Below are 20,549 nucleotides of genomic sequence, written 5' to 3'. Positions count from 1 at the left end.
TGCTCGGGGGGATATTGATGGCGGCCCAGGGGAAGGGGGCAGACTCACCAAGGGGCTGAGGTAAGACCACCCCTCACACACACACTTGTGCTCAACGTACATGACACCCCCGCACGCTTTGGACAGAGCACAAAGGCAGCTTCTGTAGGTGTAACATTGACTTTAATAACGAAAGCAGTTCATGCACGTGCCCTAGCCCCTAAAACTCTTCTGTGCCCTGCACCCGTGCAACTTACTCAATGTATAATTGTTTGGCCTTACGGCCCTTTGACTACGCCTAGGTGTTTCCCCAGACGGTACAGCAGAACTGGAGGTGGACTCCTGTGATTCCTGCCCTCTGACACGGGATCCCTTTGGCGGCCGTTTCTGGGGCGCCCTGGCCTAGATGGGCCAGGCTGCGGCCCGGGCAACTGGGATGGTGAGCTGCCAGCCTGTCCTGCCCATTGCCCACCCAATGCACCTGGCACGGAAGGGGGGGTGGCCCCGAGGTGTTGAGGTGTTCCGGGACCTCCCCTACAATGGGACCCGGAACGGGCCCCAGCACCTCCTCCTAACTCGGGGTGCCCGATGGCCCCCGGGCCTCGACATGGGTGGGGGATGCGGACGGACTGGCCATCCGACGCCCCCCTGACATCTGGCGCTGCCAGTCCTGGAGGCCCGTGCTGTAATCGACAAGGGTCTGCAGGTTTGCAGCCATGGAGCTCAGGGAGTTGGCAATCCCGGTCTGTGACTGTGCGACGCCGGCTAGCACATGGGCAATGGCGCCGATGCCCCTCAGCGATGGCCTGCTGGGACTGTGCCACGGACTTGAGCCCCTCTGCCATCTGTCGCTGGCATGGCTCATGGGCCTCCTGTGAGAGGGCATCCATGTCCTGGGCCACAGACGCCGCCTGCACGGAAAGCCCCAGGCCTCGCAAAACGCTCCCCATGTTTGGCACCGGTGCACCCATTGCCTCCACCGCGGACGCCACCCGTGCGGTGTTTGCCTGGGTGGCACGCATGACCGGCACCACTGCCAGCTCCAGGACGTGGGTGGACTCCTCCACCTGCGACTGCAGCCGCCGCAAGCTGGCCGTCTCACCCTCTTCGCTCGTCCCAGGTTCGGTGGTTGCATCGGAACTATGGTGGGTGTGGTAACTCCAGGAACCCGGGATCCATCTCGGCGACAGATATTCGCATGCGCCGGGCTGCCCTCCGACCGCCCGGCCCCCTCTGCTGCTCCTACCTCCACCTGCTGTACCGGGACGGCTGTGTTGTGCGCACCAGTGAGTGTACCAGACGCCTCATCACTAAAGTGCCCAACCAAGGTGAGCGTCTCTGCGATGGTGGGGGGTGTTGGTGACAGCAGTGGCGTTGTGTTGTGCGCATCGTCCGACTCCGAGTCCATGGCACTTTGGGGTGGTGGTTCGTCTCCACCCATCCAATCTGTGTCACTGTCCTGTATTTCAGTTTCCTGGGTAGGGGTGTCCTGGGTAGGGGTGTACTGGGTTGTGGTTTCGTGGCTCGGCTGTGACGGGGGCCTGTCGGCTGCCCCCTCTCGTCACTGGGTGGCACACGCCTGCGTCGCCGCACCCGCAAGGTGCGTCGTCTCCCTGTTGCTCCAGGTCTCTCCGTCTCCCGTGGTCTCTGCGGGGCATCATGCGGGCGTCGCGCGCCAGAGGGTCCGGGTCTCTCCGTCTCCCGTGGTCTCCGCGGGGCAACATGCGGGGCATCGCGTGCCAAAGGGTCCGGGTCTCTCCGTCTCCCGTGGTCTCCGCGGGGCAACATGCGGGCGGTCTGCATCTGCTGGGATGGGTGCCTTGACGTTAGCTCCTGCGATACACAATGAAGCATGCATGGATAGACACGCGGGCGGTGATCAGGTGATATGGGGGAGGGGGGATATGGGAGATATGGGGTGATATGGGGGAGGGGGGATATGGGGGAGGGGCTGTTGGTGGCTCACTTGCTGGTGGGCCCCCGACCTCTGCATCAGCAACCTCCCGGTCCTCAGGTCCGCCAGCCAGTTCCAGGGCCCTTCCCTCATGTTCGGTCAGTGGCCTCTCATCAGCGGGGCCTCCTCCAGTCCTCACATGCTCCCTGGTGTTGTGTGCACGTTTCTCCTGTGGGGGTGGGGGTGACAGGGGTAAAAGGCAACAGTGTTAGACAGGTATATGAATGCACGCCAACGGTTTGCGCGTGTATTGCAGAGGTTAAGGGTAGGGCTGGATTCACTTGGGGATATGGGGGAGGGGGTGATAGGGGGGAGGGGGTGATAGGGGGGAGGGGGGTGATAGGGGGGAGGGGGGTGATAGGGGGGGGGGGTGATAGGGGGGAGGGGGTGATAGGGGGGAGGGGTGATAGGGGGGAGGGGGGTGATAGGGGGGAGGGGGTGATAGGGGGGAGGGGGTGATAGGGGGGAGGGGGTGATAGGGGGGAGGGGGTGATAGGGGGGGAGGGGGTGATAGGGGGGAGGGGGGTGATAGGGGGGAGGGGGGTGATAGGGGGGAGGGGGTGATAGGGGGGAGGGGGTGATAGGGGGGAGGGGGGTGATAGGGGGGAGGGGGGGTGATAGGGGGGAGGGGGTGATAGGGGGGAGGGGGTGATAGGGGGGAGGGGGTGATAGGGGGGAGGGGGTGGTGATAGGGGGGAGGGGGTGATAGGGGGGAGGGGGTGATAGGGGGGAGGGGGTGATAGGGGGGAGGGGGTGATAGGGGGAGGGGGTGATAGGGGGGAGGGGGGATAGGGGGGAGGGGGGGATAGGGGGGAGGGGGGGATAGGAGGGAGGGGGGGATAGGAGGGAGGGGGGATAGGGGAGGGAGGGGGATAGGAGGGAGGGGGGATAGGGGGGAGGGGGGGGATAGGGGGAGGGGGGGATAGGGGGGAGGGGGGGATAGGGGGAGGCGGGGGGATAGGGGGGAGGGGGGATAGGGGGAGGGGGGGAAGGGGGAGGGGGGGATATGGGGAGGGGGGATATGAGGGGGGATATGGGGGAGGGGGGATATGGGGGAGGGGGGATATGGGGGGAGGGGGATATGGGGGAGGGGGGGATATGGGGGAGGGGGGATATGGGGGGGATATGGGGGAGGGGATATATGGGGGAGGGGGGATATATGGGGGAGGGGGGATTATGGGGGAGGGGGGATATATGGGGAGGGGGATTATATGGGGGAGGGGGGATATATGGGGGAGGGGGGGATATATATGGGGAGGGGGGATATATGGGGGAGGGGGGATATATGGGAGGGGGGATATATGGGGAGGGGGGTATATGGGGGAGGGGGGATATTGGGGGAGGGGGGATTATGGGGGAGGGGGGATATATGGGGAGGGGGGGTATATGGGGGAGGGGGGTATATGATGGGGGAGGGGGTATATGGGGGGGGTATATATGGGGGGGGATCTGGGGGAGGGGGATCTGGGGGAGGGGGGATCTGGGGGGGGGGATCTGGGGGAGGGGGATCTGGGGGAGGGGGATCTGGGGGAGGGGGATCTGGGGGAGGGGATCTGGGGGAGGGGGGATCTGGGGGAGGGGATCTGGGGGAGGGGGATCTGGGGGAGGGGATCTGGGGAGGGGGATCTGGGGGAGGGAGCTGGGGAGATCTGGGGGGAGGGGGGATCTGGGGGAGGGGGATCTGGGGAGGGGGGATCTGGAGGGTGGGATCTGGGGGAGGGGGATCTGGGGAGGGGGATCTGGGGGAGGGGGATCTGGGGAGGGGATCGGGGAGGGGATCTGGGGGAGGGGGATCTGGGGGAGGGGGATCTGGGGGAGGGGGATCTGGGGAGGGGGATCTGGGGGAGGGGGATCTGGGGGAGGGGGATCTGGGGGAGGGGGGATCTGGGGGAGGGGGATCTGGGGGAGGGGGGATCTGGGGGAGGGGATCTGGGGGAGGGGATCTGGGGGAGGGGGATCTGGGGGAGGGGGATCTGGGGGAGGGGGATCTGGGGAGGGGATCTGGGGGGGGAGGGGGGGGATCTGGGGGAGGGGGATCTGGGGGAGGGGGATCTGGGGGAGGGGGATCTGGGGAGGGGGATCTGGGGGAGGGGGATCTGGGGGAGGGGGATCTGGGGGAGGGGGATCTGGGGGAGGGGGATCTGGGGGAGGGGGATCTGGGGGGAGGGGGATCTGGGGGAGGGGGATCTGGGGGAGGGGGATCTGGGGGAGGGGGATCTGGGGAGGGGGATCTGGGGAGGGGGATCTGGGGGAGGGGGATCTGGGGAGGGGATCTGGGGGAGGGGGATCTGGGGAGGGGGATCTGGGGGAGGGGGATCTGGGGGAGGGGATCTGGGGGAGGGGGATCTGGGGGAGGGGATCTGGGGGAGGGGGATCTGGGGGGGGAGGGGGATCTGGGGGAGGGGGATCTGGGGGAGGGGGGATCTGGGGGAGGGGGATCTGGGGGAGGGGATCTGGGGTGGGGGATCTGGGGAGGGGGATCTGGGGAGGGGGATCTGGGGGAGGGGATCTGGGGGAGGGGGATCTGGGGGAGGGGGATCTGGGGGAGGGGGATCTGGGGAGGGGGATCTGGGAGAGGGGGATCTGGGGAGGGGGATCTGGGGGAGGGGGATCTGGGGGAGGGGGATCTGGGGGAGGGGGATCTGGGGGACGGGGGATCTGGGGGGAGGGGGATCTGGGGGAGGGGGATCTGGGGGAGGGGGATCTGGGGGAGGGGATCTGGGGGAGGGGGATCTGGGGGAGGGGGATCTGGGGGAGGGGGATCTGGGGGAGGAGGGATCTGGGGGAGAGGGATCTGGGGAGAGGGTCTGGGGAGAGGGATCTGGGGGAGGGGGATCTGGGGGAGGGGGATATGGGGGAGGGGATATGGGGGAGGGGGATATGGGGGAGGGGGATATGGGGGAGGGGGATATGGGGAGGGGGATATGGGGAGGGGGATATGGGGAGGGGGATATGGGGAGGGGGATATGGGGAGGGGGGATATGGGGGAGGGGGATATGGGGGAGGGGGATATGGGGAGGGGGATATGGGGAGGGGGATATGGGGAGGGGGATATGGGGGAGGGGGATATGGGGGAGGGGGATATGGGGGAGGGGGATATGGGGGAGGGGGATATGGGGGAGGGGGATATGGGGGAGGGGGATATGGGGGGAGGGGATATGGGGGAGGGGGGATATGGGGAGGGGGATATGGGGGAGGGGGATATGGGGGAGGGGATATGGGGAGGGGATATGGGGGAGGGGGATATGGGGAGGGGGATATGGGGGAGGGGGATATGGGGGAGGGGGATATGGGGGAGGGGGAATGGGGGAGGGGGATATGGGGGAGGGGGATATGGGGGAGGGGGATATGAGGGATATGCGGGATATGGGGAGGGCGGATATCGGGCAGGAGGGAGAGGGGTCTCACCCTGGCTGCCCTGACAGGTCGTTCACCTTCTCATGGCACTGGGTGCCTGTCCGTGGTGTCAGAGCCACAGCGCTGACGGCCTCTGCCACCTCCCTCCACAGACGGCGGCTATGGCGTGGGCCGACTCTGCGGCCGTGTCCGGGATACAGGGCCTCCCTCTTCTGCTCCACTGCGTCCAGGAGCGCCTCGATGTCGCGGGACTGGAACCTCGGGGCTGAGCGGCGGGCGGGCGGCCATCCGGTCGGGTCTTCTGGTTGGGTGGGGGAGCAGCACGTCTTTTGAGCCGTCACGCCGTGCGTCGTGCATGACGCCGCACGGCGTGAACCACGTGAGCCAGCGCGAATAGCGTCACGATGCTGCTAGCCCATTCCTGGCCGGAGAATTGGCAACGTTTGGGGCGGTGCGATGCAAGTGTGCTTCGCGCCGTTTTTGGCGCCGGTCGGCGGACATTGTGCCGATATCGGGAGCATCCCGCCCCTGAAGTGGGGCAAAAACTCACGACTATTTCACTGGCCATCCTACCCAAATACACAAGCTGAAAGCAAAACCAAATCCAAAACCCTCCCCCCCAGCCCAGATACTAAGCTTGTCAAATCTGCCTGATTTTCAAAATGATCACCTAAGCGATCAATCTCTTATTCACATGGGTCATCACCACTATCTCAATCTCCAACGACGCAAGCTGCTCACCTTGCCTCGCCAGCACCTTCTCCACACCCCCTAGCGCATAGCCATGCTTCTGTACCACCTCAATGGCCTTACCAAGTTTCACCCGGAAAGGGCCCAGTGCTTCCTTGATCAATTTACACAGACTCTCCGACGCCAACTTCCACAGCTTGCTGAAATGCTTTTTCAAACCCCTTTGCAAGCAGCCCCGAGGGCATGTCCTGCTGTTATCGGGTTCGAAGTCCTTGCAATGCTGCCATCGACATTTTCTCTGCTGAGGAACTGTGTAAAGCCTCAGAGTCTTCTGAAGAATTGTCCACTGTGGGTTTTTTTGCTTCCTTTCCTTTTTGGCATGTGTTCAGTACTAGAACCCTGTAGTACCGATCCTGCTTTCCTGCAAATATCTCCTGAATAATCGGGCATAAAAGATCTAAAAGACGCAGATCCTGGTGGGAGCTACTGAGTGAGTGACCTCTCCCTCACATGCCACCACAGGAAGCCCCCAGCGGATTTAATCCTAACCAACTGTACCTCTCCTCATATGTCGGTGCCACCATTCGAGAAATCAGTCCTGGGAAACTTGATAAGGCCGTTGAGATGGTACAGAAGCATGGCGATGCACTAAAGGGTGTGGAGAACACCCCCCATATTGCAAGACCATTCTTCCTCAGAAACAGAGACCAAAACCGCAGACAATATTCTAGGTAAGAAGTCTTACAACACCAGGTTATAGTCCAACAGGTTTGTTTCAAACACTAGCTTTCGAAAGCTAGTGTTGAAACAACCTGTTGGACTTTCACTTCGTGTTGTAAGACTTCTTTCTGTGCTCACCCCAGACCAACGCGGCATCTCCACAATATTAGGTGTGGTCTTCCCAAGGCCTGTATATTTGCAGCAAGACATCCATGTTCCTGTACTTGAATCCTCTCACTATGAAGCCAACATACCATTTCCTTTCTTTACTGCCTGCTGCAACTGCATGCTTACTTTCAGTGACTGGTGAACAAGGACACCCAGGTCTCGTTGCGGATTCCCCTCTCTCAATCTATAGCCAATCAGATAATAGTGTGCCTTCCTGATTTTGCTACCAAAATGGATAACCTAACATTTATCCACATTATGCTGCATCTGCCATTCATTGCCCCCACCCACTCAACTGGTCCAAATCACACTGAAGAATGTCTGCATCCTTCTCACAGCTCACCCTCCCACCCAGCCTTGTGTCATCTACAAATTTGGAGATACTACGTTTTGTTCCCTCATCTAAATCATTAATATATACTATGAATAGCTTGGCTCCCAGCACTGATCCCTGCCATATCCCACTAGTCACTGTCTGCCATTTGGAAAATGACCAGTTTATTACTGCTATTTGTTTCCTGTCTGCCAACAAGTTTTCTATCCATCACAAAGTACTACCCCCAATCACATGTGCTTTAATTTTACATGCTAATCTCTGAGGTGGGACTTTATCAAAAGCCTTTTGAAAGTCGAAATAAACGACATCCACTGGTTCCCCCATGTCAACTCTCCTAGTTTCATCCTCAAAGAATTCCAGGAGATTTGTCAAGTATGATTTCCCTTTCATAACTCCATGCTGACTCTGTCCAAGCCGGCCATTGTTTTCCAAGTGTTCTGCTATTTCATCTTTTTTAATGGACTCTCACATTTTTCCCACTACCGACATCAGGATTACTGGTCTATAATTCCCTGTTTCCTCTCTACCTCCTTTTTTAACAATGGGGGTTAAATCAGCTACCTTCTAATCTGTAATGATGTGGAGATGCCGGCCTTTGACTGGGGTGAGCACAGTATGAAGTCTTACAACACCAGCTTAAAGTCCAACAGGTTTGTTTCAAACACTAGCTTTCGGAGCACTGCTCCTTCCTCAGGTGAATGAGGTCATCTGAGGAAGGAGCAGCGCTCCGAAAGCTAGTGTTTGAAACAAACCTGTTCGACTTTAACCTGGTGTAAGACTTCTTACTCTAATCTGTAAGAACTGTTCAAGAGTCTTTGGGAAGTTGACCACCAATGCATGCACTATTTCTACACCCACTTCCTTAAGTACACTGAGATGTAGATTATCCGGTCATGGGGATTTATCAGCCTGCAATCCCATCAATTTCTGCAACACCATTTCCCTATTAATATTGATTTCCTCCAGTTCCTCCCTCTCTCTAAATTCTGTGTTCCCCAACATTTCTGGTATGTTACTTATATCCTCCTTGGTGAAGAAAGAACCAAAGTATGTAATTAGTTGGTCAGCCATTTTCTTGTTCCCCATTATAAATTCCCATTTCCGACCGTAAGGGACCAATCGTTTTCTCTTCACATACCTAAAGAAGCTTTTACAGTCAGCTTTTATATTCCCCGCAAACTTATTCTTCTACTCTATGTTCCCTTTCTTAATCAATCCCATTGTACACCTTTGCTGAATGATAAACTGCTCTCAATCCGGAGGTCTGCTATTATTTCTGGCCAATTTGTATGCCTCGTCCTTGAATCTAATATCATCTCTAAATTCCCTTGTAAGCCATGGCTTGGTCATCTTTCCTGATTTATTTTTGCGGCAGACTAAATTGAACTATTGTTGCAGTTCACCTAGCTCTCTTTGAATGGCTGCCATTGCCTAGCCAGCATCATTAAGTAACATTCCCCAATCCAGCTTAGTCAACCCAAGCCTCAAAGCATCGTAGCATCCTTAATTTAGATTCCAAACCCTAGTCTCAGAATCAACTACGTCACTGAATATGTTGATGAAGAATTCTATCATATTATATTTGTTCATCTCCAAGGGGCTTTGCACAACTAGATTGCCGATTTTCCTTTCTCATGACATAATACCCAGTCGATGATGGCCTGTTTTCTAGTTGGTTCCTTATTGTTTTGATCCAGAAAACTATTCCATATACATTCCAGGAATTCTTCCTCTAAGGTACTGTTACAAATTTGATTTATCCAATCTATATGCAAATTAAAGTCACCAATAATTATAGATGCCATTTCCAAAATCACTACAACAGTTTAGGAGGTCATTATGCAATCCCCACTAAAGTTTTTTGCCCCTTAGTGTTTCTCAGCTCGACCTATACAGATTCCACCATTGTTGGAGCTAGTATCCTTCCTCACTCTTGTGATAATTGCTCTTTAACCAGCAATGCAACACCACCGCTGTTGCCAATTTGCCTGTTCTTCCAAAATACTGGACACCCTGGATGTTCAGTTCCTGTCCGTGGTCACCCTGCTGCCACGTCTCTGTAATCCCGACTATATCATCATACGCTGTTATTTATACATTTGAGCAATCAATTCATCCAGTTTATTGTGAATGTTCTGCGATTAAGGCACAAAGCTTTAATGATTGTCTTTTAGCAGTCCTTGTCCTGTTCCTATTATTTTTCACTGTGGCTCAGCTTGATTCCAGCCCTTGATCTCTCTGCATTTCATTTTCGTATTCCCCTCTCTATCTTTTGTTCTTGTTCGTGGGGTTTTCTCTCCTCTGATTTTTTGCACAGTTTCCAATCCCCCCTGCAATTTTAGTTTGAACCCTCCCCAACTGCTCTGGCAATTACTCCCCTGTGGACTTCAGTCCTGGTCCGACCCAGGTGAAATCCGTCCAGTTTGTCCTGCTCCCACCTCCCCCAGAACAAGTCATAATGTCCAAGAATTTAGAAACCCTCCCTGTTACACCGTCTCTTCAACCACGTATTCATCTGACATCTCTTGCTATTTCTGCTGACTCACACAGCGCGGGTTTTAATCCTGAGAAAACTGCCTTTTGAGGTCCTATTTTTCAACGTACTTCCTAACTCCTGATACTCTGCTTTTAAGCTCTCAACCCCGTTTTTTAAAGTAATGCTGTTGTACCAATGTGTATTACGACCATTGTCCACTCTCCCCCTCCAGAATATCCTGTAGCAGCTTAGATATCAGTGTTTTTTTCTTCTTTATAAATTGAGCACCCAATTCATTTTTTCCAATTAAGGGGCAATTTTAGCGTGGCCAATCCACCTACCCTGCACATCTTTGGGTTGTGGGGGTGAAAGCCACGCAAACACAGGAAGAATGTGCAAACTCCACACACAGTGACCCAGGGCCGGGATCGAACCTTGGATCTCGGCGCCTTGAGGCAGCAGTGCTAGCCACTGTGCCACCAAGCAGCCTGTTGAGATATCCTTGACCCCAGCACCACAGAGGCAACATCTAATCCTGGAGTATTGCTTATGACCGCAGAAACAACTATCTATTGCTCAAAAAATTGAATCCCTCATAACTATGGCATTCCCAAAAATGTTAATCCTCCCTTGTGCAGCAGTGCCAACGTGGTACTATTCACTTGGCTGTTGCCCTTAGAAGCATTCACTTTACAGGTATTCTTTTTATTTTATAAATTTAGGGTACAAAATTATTTTTTCCAATTAATAGGCAATTTAGCTTGGCAAATCCACCTACCCTGTACATTTTTGGGTGTGGGGGGGGGGGGGGGGTACACCCATGCAGACACGGGGAGACTGTGCAAACTCCACACACACAGTGACCCAGGGCTGGGATTCGAACCGGGTCCTCAGCGCCGTAGGCAGCAATGCTAACCATTGTGCCACCGTGCTGCCCTACCTCACAAGTATTCTAATTGGTATATCGGTTTTGTTGGGGATTTTCCACAAGAGATTCCTGCACTACCTAACTCGACATCTCGCCCATCTTAAAGACAGAATGGGATTTGGCCTCTACAGCCTTCTGTGGCAAAGAGTACCACAGATTCCCCACTCTCTGGCTGAAGAAATTACTCCTCATCTCAGTTTTAAACGATCGTCGCTTAAGTCTGAAACTGTGGGACTTCCGGTTGCGGCTATGCCTGGGTAGGTCGCACGTTCGGCAGCTCTCGCCGTGAACGGACTTTTGGGCCCTTTTAAGGAGTCCCAGCGGCACTTGGATGACAATTTCCGGTGTGGGAAGGCAACAGTGAGGTTCCCCCAGCACTGGAGGAGGGGACCAGGAGTGGAGTGGTCAAACAAGAGGCACTGGAAAAGAGAGGAGAGCGGGTGCGGAAAAGCAAGATGGTGGCAGGTGGAGACCAGGCAGCGTGGGCTCAGTGGTCTCGGGAGCAGCAGGAGTTTCTGAAAAGCTGCTTTGCGGAATTGAAGGCGGAGATGTTGGCAGCTATGAAGGCGTCGATCAAGAGGCTGCTGGAGACCCAGAGGGCGCAGGGGACGGCGATTAAGGAGGTGCAGCAGAAACCCTCTAATAGCGAGGATGAGTTTGTGGGCCTGGTGGTGAAAGTGGAGGCGCATGAGGCGCTGCACAGAAAATGGCAGGAGAAGTTAGAGGACCTGGAAAACAGGTCGAGGAGGAAGAATCTGCAGATTCTGGGTCTCCCTGAAGGCGTGGAGGGGTCGGATGTCGGGGCGTACGTGGCTACGATGCTGGGCATGCTGATGGGCGCGGGAGCCTTCCCGAGGCCCCTGGAGCTGGATGGGGCACACAGAGTCCTGGCAAGGAGGCCGAGGGCGAAGGAGCCGCCGAGGGCTGTGGTGGTGAGGTTTCAGCGACAGGGAGTGTGTCTTGAGGTGGGCAAAGAAGGAGCGGAGTAGCAGGTGGGAGAACGCTGAAATCCGCATCTACCAGGACTAGAGTGCAGAGCTGGCAAAGAAGAGGGCAGGATTCAACCGGGCCAAGGCGGTTCTCCATCGAAAGGGGGTGAAGTTGCGTTGTTGCAGCCAGCGCGGCTATGGGTCACGCATCAGGACCGACACCATTATTTTGATATGGCGGATGAGGCATGGACCTTCATCCAAAATGAAAAACTGGACTCGAATTAGTGGTTTGCGGCAGGTTATGGGATGCTGGGGAGTGGGAAAGGGTGATTTGTTTTGATGTGTGTGTTTTGATGTGCATTGATTTGGGAGGGGCTGTTCCCTGCGTTTGAAGGGGGGGTGGGGTCCGGAGGCCCTGGGCCTTTGGGGGTCAAGGACAGGCTGCAGGAGAAAGGAACTGCGCCACAGGGGGCAGGGCTTTTTCCCGCGCAAAAGGGAGGGGGGCGTGGCCCAACGCTGGAGGAGGTACCGGACGGGAGCTCACACTGGTTTGTAGGCTGGGGGGGGGGATTCAATCGGGGGATCGTCGGCAGAGGCGGGAGTGGCCGGGGTCAGCAGGAGTCAGCAGACTTACGAGAGTGCAATGGAGGGAGCAGGGGGGCTGAGCAACTGCCTGGCCGGGGGAGGGGGAGGTTTGGGGCGGGGGGGGGGGGGGGGGAGATCTGGGGGGAGCTGCTGTACTGACTGAGGGGGAGCTGTAGGTAAAAGGGAGAGTCGGGGTGGGGAGCCCCCGTCTGGGGGGCTGGAGAGTGTGGGAGGCATGGGCACGTGGCTGGCCTAATAAAGGAGATGGCTAGTCGGCAGACTGGGGGGGGGGGGTTGTCCCCCGATCCGACTGATCACGTGGAATGTGAGAGGTCTGAATGGGCCGGTCAAGAGGGCCCAGATGCTTGCGCACTTAAAGGGACTGAAGGCAGATGTCGCTATGTTGCAGGAGACGCACCTGAAGGTGGCGGAACAGATCAGGCTGAGGAAGGGATGGGTGGGGCAGGTCTTTCACTCTGGGCTGGATGCGAAGAACAGGGGGTCGTAATCCTGGTGAGCAAGCGGGTGACTTTCGAGGCGGTGAGTATTGTGGCGGATAAAGGGGACCGTTATGTGATGGTGAGTGGTAGGCTGCAGGGGGCCCGGGTGGTGCTGGTGGATGTATATGCACCCAATTTGGGACGATGCAGGGTTCATGAAGCGCATGCTGAGCTGGATCCCAGATCTGGAGGCAGGGAACCTGATAATGGGGGGGATTTCAATAAGGTACTGGGCCTGGCACTGGATCGATCTTGGTCGAGGTCGGGCAGGAGGCCAGCTGCGGCCAAGGTTCTGAGGCGGTTTATGGATCAGATGGGGGGAGTGGACCCGTGGAGATTTGCCAGGCCAACGGCGAGAGAGTTCTCCTTCTTTTCCCATGTGCACAAGGCCGATTCACGGGTAGACGTCTTCGTGGTGAGTAGGGCGTTGATCCCAAGAGTGGAACGGATGGAGTACTCGGCCATAGGGATTTCGGGCCACACCCCGCACTGGGTGGAGCTGGAGTTGGGGGAGGAGAGGGGCTCGCGCCCGCTGTGGCGCATGGATGTGAGACTGCTAGTGGATGAGGAGGGCTGTGGGCGGGTCCGAGGGTGCATTCAAAGGTACATAGAGACCAATGATAATGGGGAGGTACCGGTGAGTGTGGTCTGGGAGGCGCTGAAGGTGGTGGTCAGGGGAGAGCTAATCTCAATCAGGGTTCGCAGGGAGAAGAGGGAGAGGATGGAGAGGGAGAGATTGGTGGGGCAGATACTGGGGATGGATAGGAGATACCCGGAATCCCCTGAAGAGGGGCTGCTGAAGGAGTGCCGGAGCCTCCAAACGGAGTTTGATTTGCTGACTATAGGGAAAGCTGAGGCCCAGTGGAGGAAGGTGCAGGGTACGGCGTACAAGTATGGGGAGAAGGCGAGTCGGATGCTGGCGCATCAGCTACGTCGGAAGGAGGCGGCTCGGGAAATTGGAGGAATCAGGGACAGAGGGGGGAACACGGTGCGGAGTCCAGCAAAATAAATGAGGTCTTCAGGGATTTCTACGGGAACCTGTACAAGTCAGAACCCCCGGCAGGGGGGGGGGGGGGGATGCGGCGTCTCCTGGACCAATTGAGGTTCCCGAGGGCGGAGGAGGGCAGATCGAAGGTTTGGGGGCCCCGATCAGGATGGAGGAGCTGGTTAAGGGGTTGGGGAGCATGCAGGCGGGCAAGGCCCCAGGGCCAAATAGGTTCCCGGTCGAGTTCTATAGGAAGTTTGTGGAACTGTTGGGTCCGTTGCTGGTGAGGACCTTCAACGAGGCGAAGGGATTCTTCCCCCGACGATGTCTCGGGCACTGATCTCACTTATCCTCAAGCAGGACAAGGACCCACTGCTCTGTGGCTCGTATAGGCCGATTTCGCTCTCCATGTGGATGCCAAGCTGTTGGCAAAGGTTTTGGCCACCAGGATTGAGGATTGTGTCCCGGGACTGATACATGAGGACCAGACGGGGTTTGTGAAGGGCAGGCAATTGAATGCAAATGTGTGGAGGCTCCTGAATGTGATCATGATGCCCTCGGAGGGGGGAGGCAGAAGTGGTGGCGGCAATGGACGTGGAGAAGGCCTTTGATCGGGTGGAGTGGGAGTACCTGTGGGAAGTGCTGGGCAGGTTTGGGTTCGGGGAGGGGTTCATAGGGTGGGTCAAATTGTTCTACCAGGCCCCGGTGGCGAGCATATCGACAAATCGGCTGAGGTCAGAGTACTTCAGACTGTGCCGTGGGACGAGACAGGGGTGCCCCCTGTCTCCCCTGCTGTTTGCCCTGGCAATTGAGCCACTGGCCATGGCACTAAGGGAGTCTAGAAACTGGAAGGAGTTAATCCAGGGAGGGGAGGGGCATCGGGCCTCATTATATGCGGATGACCTGTTTTTGTATATCGCGGATCCAGTGGAGGGGATGGCAGAGGTCATGCAGACCCTTAGGGAGTTTGGAGACTTCTCGGGATACAAGCTCAATGTTGGGAAGAACGAGCTATTTGTGGTGCATGCAAGGGGTCAGGAGAAGAGGCTGGAAGAGCTGCCGCACAAGAGGGTGGAGAGGAATATCCGGTATTTGGGTATCCAGGTGGCCAATAGTTGGGGGGGTCCTGCATAAGCTCAACTTGGTGAGGTTGGTGGAACAGATGGAGGAGGACTTTAAGAGATGGGACGTGTTGCCACTCTCCCTGGCAGGTAGGGTTCAGTCCGTTAAAATGACGGTCCTCCCTAGGTTCTTGTTCGTGTTCCAGTGCCTGCCTATTCTCATCCCGAAGGCCTTTTTCAAGCGAGTGAACAAGAGCATTATGGGGTTTGTATGGGCAAGTATGACCGCGAGGGTTAGGGGGGGGGGAGCTGGCGCTGCCAAATTTGTGCAGCTATTACTGGGCAGCTAATGTGGCACTGATTCGGAAATAGGTGATGGAGGGAGAGGGAGAGGCGTGGAAAAGATTAGAGGCGGCGTCATGTGTAGGTACTAGCCTGGGGGCACTGGTGACGGCACCGTTGCCGCCGACACGGTACACCACGAGCCCGGTGGTGGCGGCGACATTGAGGATCTGGAGGCAATGGAGACGACACAGTGGAAGGGGGGGGGGGGGCTCAATCTGGTCCCCGATACGGAACAACCATAGGTTTGCACCGGGCAGGATGGGTGGCGGATTCCTAAGTTGGCATCGGGCGGGAATTAAAAGGATGGGGGACTTATTCATTGATGGGACTTATGCCAGTCTGAGGACGTTGGAGGAGAAATTTGGGTTACCCCCCAGGAAATGCCTTCAGGTATATGCAGGTTAGGGCATTTGTGAGGAGGCAGGTAGGGGAACTCCCGCTGCTGCCTGTCCGGAGGATACAGGACAGGGTGATTTCGGGCGCGTGGGTCGGAGAGGGTAAGGTCTCGGCGATATACCAGGAGCTACAGGAGGCGGAGGAAGCCTCGGTGGAGGAGTTTAAGGGCAAGTGGGAGGAGGAGCTGGGAGAGGATCTGGATGAAGGCCTGTGGGCTGACGCCCTGGGCAGGGTTAATTCCTCCTCATCTTGCGCCAGGCTCAGCCTGATCCAGTTTAAAGTGCACAGGGCGCATATGACAGGGGATAGGATGTGTAAGTTTTTTGGGGTAGACTACAGGTGTGTGAGGTGTTCGGGGAACCCAGCAAACCACGCCCAAATGTTCTGGGCGTGTCCGGCGCTTGCGGGGTTTTGGAGGGGCTTCGCAAAGGCTATGTCCAAGGTCTTGGATACTCGGGTAAAACGGAGCTGGGGGATAGCAATATTTGGGGTGTCAGACGAACCAGCAGTGCAGGAGCCGAAAGAGGCTGGAGTTCTGGCCTTTGCCGCTTTGGTAGCCCGGAGAAGGATCTTACTAGTGTGGAGAGACGTGAAGCCCCCAGGCATGGGGGCTTGGATCAATGACATGGCGGGGTTTCTCAGGTTGCAGAAGATAAAGTTTGCCTTGCGAGGGTCTGTGCAGGGGTTCTCCAGGCGGTGGCAACCGTTCCTTGACTTTCTAGCGGAACGTTAGGTGGAGGTCAATAGCAGCAGCAACCGGGGGGGGTTCTTGTTTTGGTTTATGTAAGGGGCGTTCTTAATTTGTTAAATTGTTTCAGGGTCAGAGGATTTTAAGTTGCTTTGTCTGTTGGCGTATTGCCCTTTTTAATTTTTCTTTTGTATATTTTCTTTCCTTTTTGGGGTGTTTTATAAAACTTATTGAAAAACTTTGAATAAGCATTTTTTTTTAAGTCTTAAACTGTGCCCTCAGGTTATAGCTTTTCCTCCTAGTCGAAACATCCTCTCCACGTCCACTCTATCTAGGCCTCTCAGGATCCTGTAAGTTTCAATAAGTTCAGCCTTCTAAACTCCAATGAGTACAGACCCTGTACTCCTTTTTGGCACCATGTCAAAGGCCTTCTGGAAATCTAAATAGATCATGCCCACTGGTTCTCCTTTGTCTAACTTCCTTGTAACCTCCTCAAAGAACTCAAACAGATTTGTCAGACATGACCTCCCCTTTATGAAACTGTGCTGACTCAGTTCTATTGTATCATTTACATTCAAATACTCCGCAATTTCATCTTTAATAATGGACTCTAAAATCAGACCAATGACCAAAGTCAGGCTAACTGGCCTGTAAGTTCCCATCTTCTGCCTCCCTCCCTTCTGAAACAGGGGCGTAACATTAAGCATTTTCCAGTCTACTGGGACCCTCCTGCCTCCAATGACTCCTGAAAGATCACCACCTCAATCTCCTCAGCTATCACATTTAGAGCCCTGGGTGCAGTCCATCTGGTCCAGGTCCATGTATCCACTTTCAGGCCTTTCAGTTTCCTTAGGTCCTTCTCCTTAGTGATGGTCATTAAACACACCTCTGCCCCTTGATTCTCCTGAAGTTCTGGTATCCCATTGGTGTCTTCCACCATGAAGACTGACACAAAGTAACTATTTCTTTGTTTCCTACTACTACGTCTTCAGCCTCATTTTCCAGTGGTCCAATGTCTACTCTTGCCTCTCTCTTACCTTTTATATATTGAAAAAAAAACGTTCGCTATCTTCTTTTATATTACTAGCTAGCTTGCACTCATACTTCATCTTCTCCGCCCTTATTGCTTTTCTAGTCATCCTCTGCTTCTTTAAAGGCTTCTCAATCCTCTGGCTTCCCACTAATCCTGTCCACATTGAATGCTTTTACTTTTATGCTGTCCTTGATTTTCCTCGTCAGCCATGGATGTATTGTTCTCCCCTGAGCATGTCTCCTCCTCCTTGGGATGAATTTCTGTTGTGCCTCCCAAATAACCCCCCAAAACTCCTGCCGTTGTTGTTCCACTGACCTCCCTGCCCGGCTCCCCTTCCAGTCAACTCTGGCCAACTCCTCCCTCGTGTCTTTGTAGTTATCTTTATTCAGTTGTAAAACCGTTACAACTGATTCTAGCTTCTCCCTCTCAAACTGCAGGGTACGCAACAAGCTAATTTACCTTGTTCCGTATTCTGCGCGCATTTAGATACAACATCCTCAATCGTGCATTGACCACCTCCCTTCTCATACCTGAACCTGTTTTTGCTCTGCCTGAAGTTAGATTCCGCCACCCTCTATACTCTCTGTTCTATTCGTGTTCTGGAAATTTTACTAAACTCTCCTGCGCACTCGGCCCCTTTAACTAGTTTAATGTTATCGTATTGTGCTCAGTGCCCTCAGGGTTCCTTCACCTTAAGTTCCCTCATCAAGTCTGCCTCATTACATGTCACCAAATCCAGAATTCCTCTTCCCTAGTGGGCTCTGTCATAAGCTGCTCCGAAAAACCATCTCTTAAGACATTTCACAAATTCTTTTTCTTGGGATCCAATTTCAACCTGATTTTCCCAGTCCACCTGCATATTGAAGTCCCCCGTGGTTATTGTGATATTACCTTTCTTATATGCCTTTTCTGTCTCCTGATTTATTTTCTGCCCTACATTCTGATTACTGCTGGGGGCCTGTATTTAACTCCCATTAGGGTATTTTTTCCTTTGCGATTCCTCAACTCTACCCACACAGGTTCTATGCCTTGCAATCCAATAATCGCTTCTTGCTATCAATTAAATTTAATTCCTTATTAACAATGCAACCCGTCCCCTCTGCCCGCCCTTTCGATACGACACATATCCTTGGATATTTAGATCCCAGCCCTGATCCCCTTGCAGCCACGTCTCTGTGATGCCCGCAAAATCACACCGGCCAATTTCAATGTAGGCAACAAGCTAATATACTTTGTTCTGTATTCTGCGCGCATTTAGGTACAACATCCTCAATCGTGCATTGACCACCTCCCTTTCATTCCTGAACCTGTTTTTGATCTGCCTGAAGTTAAGTTCCGCCACCCTCTGTACTCTCTGTTCTATTCCGTGTTCTGGAAACTTTACTAAACTCTCCTGAGCCCTCGGCCCCTTTAACTAGTTTAATGTCCTCGTCATTAACTTGCACTTCTACCTTCTCCTTTAACTTTGCTTTTCTAATTCTCCACACAATTGAATTCTCTCCTTCTCCCCACCTCGCCCCCTCCCCCTCTTATTCAGTTTCCCTTCCAGCCAGTGGAGTCTTAGTCTTTGGTGTGACGACCTAGAACCATAGAAAATATCCAGCACATAAGATGGCCATTTGGCCCATCTTGTCCATGCTGAACCAAAGTCATACGAACATAAAACAGGAGTTGGCCAGGGACTTCCGGTGGCGGCCATGGAGGAGTAGGTCGCACATTTGATAGCCCCCGCCTGTGACGGACATTTGGACCTTTTTCTCCCATTTTTTTTCTGGATTTTATTGGATAAATCGGTGAAGAGTGAGACAGTGAGGAGAAATCCCTCTCCAGAGCAAGGAGAATAGGACCAGAAGTGGCCGTGTGAGAAGAAGACAAAGTTCTACAAGGAAGACTCGATCAGAGCTGGCAATGCGGGAAAGCATGGCGGAGAAGCAGGGCCACTAGGCTGATTACATGGAATGTTAGAGGGTTGAATGGGCCGGTCAAGAGGGCTCACGTGTTTGCGCATTTGAGTGGGCTGAAGGCGGACGTGGCAATGTTACAAGAGATACACCTAAAGGCTTTAGACCAGACTAGATTGAGAAAGGGGTGGGTTGGCCGAGTATTCCACTCAGGGCTGGACAAAGACCAGGGGAGCAGCGATCTTGATCAATAAACGAGTGGCATTCGAGGCAGGGAGAATCGTGTCAGGCATGGGGGTAGGTACATAATGGTGAGTGGGAAGCTGGAGGGGGTGCGGGTGGTACTCGTGAACATATATGCTCCTAATTGGGACGACGTGGAATTTATGAGGCGAGTGTTAGGTAAGATCCTAGACTTAAGAGTCACATAACAGAGTCATAAGGGGCAGCACGGTAGCATTGTGGATAGCACAATTGCTTCACAGCTCCAGGGTCCCAGGTTCGATTCCGGCTTGGGTCACTGTCTGTGCCGTGTCTGCACATCCTCCTCGTGTGCGCGTGGGTTTCGTCCGGGTGCTCCGGTTTCCTCCCACAGTCCAAAGATGTGCAGGTTAGGTGGATTGGCCATGATAAATTGCCCTTAGTGTCCAAAATTGCCCTTAGTGTTGAGTGGGGTTACTGGGTTATGGGGATAGGGTGGAGGTGTTGACCTTGGGTAGGGTGCTCTTGCCAAGAGCAGGTGCAGACTCGATGGGCCGAATGGCCTCCTTCTGCCCTGTAAATTCTACGTAAATAATCTATGTAAATAACTTGATCATCGGTGAGATTTTAATACAGTCATTGATCCGGAATTGGACCGGTCAAAATCCAGGACAGGGAGGGTGCCAGCCGGGAATTGAAGGGGTTCATGTAGCAAATGGGGGGAGTAAACCCGTGGAGGTTTGCACGGCCAAGGGCGAAGGAGGTATCTTTTTTCTCCCATGTCTACAAGGCATACTCTCGCATCGACTTTTTTGTTCTGAGCAGGGCTCTCAGGATGGTGGATAATGAGTACTCGGCAACCGCAGTTTCGGATCATGCCCCACATTGGGTGGATCTACGGGTTAGTTTCGAGAGAGACAACGGCCGCTATGGAGGCTGGATGTGGGGTTGTTGGCGGACAAAGCGATATGTGGGCGGGTGAGCAAGTCCATCCAAAACTTCCTGGAAACAAATGATACAGGGGAGGTCTCTGCAGCAACGGTTTGGGAAGCTTTGAAGGCTGTGGTTAGAGGGGAATTAATCTCGATACGGGCCCACAGAGAAAAGGCGGAACGGGCTGAGAGGGATAGGTTAGTTGAGGAAATACTCCAGGTGGACAGGGGATACTCGGAGGCCCCGGATGCGGGGCTACTGAGGGAGCGGCGGAGGTTACTGGCGGAGTTTGGGCTGTTGACTACAGGGAAAGCGGTGGAACAGTTGAGGAAGGCAAGTGGGGCGATTTATGAGTATGGAGAAAAGGCTAGCAGAATGTT

General features: G+C 54.8%; 1 protein-coding gene across 5 annotated transcripts in view; it reads right to left on the bottom strand.

Moving 5' to 3' along the window:
- LOC140390228 (uncharacterized) overlaps positions 1 to 20,549 on the bottom strand; it is a 72,951-nt gene that overhangs the window by 45,654 nt on the left and 6,748 nt on the right. The window lies entirely within an intron of this gene.

Source organism: Scyliorhinus torazame, chromosome 14, assembly GCF_047496885.1.
Source record: "Scyliorhinus torazame isolate Kashiwa2021f chromosome 14, sScyTor2.1, whole genome shotgun sequence".
NCBI classification, from domain to species: Eukaryota; Metazoa; Chordata; class Chondrichthyes; order Carcharhiniformes; family Scyliorhinidae; genus Scyliorhinus; species Scyliorhinus torazame.
Note: the sequence above shows the minus strand (reverse complement) of the source record. Positions and strands in the feature narration are given on the sequence as shown.